General features: G+C 38.5%; 1 non-coding gene across 1 annotated transcript; it reads left to right on the top strand.

Moving 5' to 3' along the window:
* The first annotated feature begins 736 nt into the window (after nt 1–736).
* Nucleotides 737–855, top strand: LOC131947483 (5S ribosomal RNA). The gene has a single exon (XR_009387886.1). It is a non-coding gene; the product is annotated as a 5S ribosomal RNA (ribosomal RNA).
* The last annotated feature ends 235 nt before the right edge of the window (nt 856–1,090 follow it).

The raw sequence follows: 1,090 nt of genomic DNA, 5'->3' as shown, positions 1-1,090 counted from the left end.
TTTTTGAAACAGTATTTTGAATAGATCTACCCTCCTGTTTATATTATTTTAGTTAAGCTAGAGCGTTAGATCTAGAATTCTAGATCGACGCCTAGTTGCGTGTTTTAAAATGAAGCCAGAATATTAATAGACTGAAAATAAATGTGCCAGTTGTCGTGGGAAAAGGTTAAAAGAATAATTAATAAATGAAAAGCATTGAACTATTTCTCAAACATTAAATTAGTAGACTTGTAGGCGGCTAGATCTAGATCTATGTGATGAGTTGGATTAAAATTGAATGAATTCGTGCAGAATGTTTCGGAAGGAGTGAGTGAGCGGGAGACCCAAAAAAGTTAAAGTATCGCCTTTCCGATAGATCATTTCACATGAAAGCGATAGTTAAAGGACAGGTCGGATGCAGGGGGCACCTGGTTTTCTGATTTTAGTCAAGGAAAATGGGGAAAATGTATTTATTTTGTATTTTACAACGCGCGATGCTCGAAAATTAGTAGCTCAGGGAAGTCTACCGGTGGTTACCGCCTCAGGTTAAAAATAGCGACCAATGGCTGTAGAGGGAAAAAAAGGCACATAGTATTCGATATTAAAACAATGTTTCGCTTTTGTGGCGATTTAGGGCGTTTTTTATTATTGAAATAATATGAGGAAAGCAGTGAAATCATTATTGTAGCCAGAAAAGGACGAATAACTGCTGATTTCGTTTGAGTATATTTATAAGCCCCAATTTTCTCACACCGATGTCTACGGCCATACCACGTTGAAAATACCGGTTCTCGTCCGATCACCGCAGTCAAGCAACGTCGGGCGTGGTTAGTACTTAGATGGGTGACCGCTTGGGAACACCACGTGTTGTAGACTTTTTTTCATCTTTTGTCTTTTGTTTTTACCCCACTGGACACCTATTCTTACCACCTGTACTCTTTCCTAAGTTCACCACATACCTGTGAACACTTTTGTAATATCGAAATATTTTTTGTTTGTTTCTTTTGTGCCTTCACGGTAGGCTACCTCGACCCTCCCCACCCATGGAAACAAACCCCTTAAAAACCAAAGGAAAGATGACCACTCTGCCCAAATTAAATAAATAAACTAA

This window comes from Physella acuta, unplaced genomic scaffold (assembly GCF_028476545.2).
Source record: "Physella acuta isolate Inbredline_101_S28 unplaced genomic scaffold, ASM2847654v3 ptg000594l, whole genome shotgun sequence".
Taxonomy (NCBI): domain Eukaryota; kingdom Metazoa; phylum Mollusca; class Gastropoda; family Physidae; genus Physella; species Physella acuta.
This window is presented reverse-complemented; position numbering and strand designations above follow the sequence as displayed.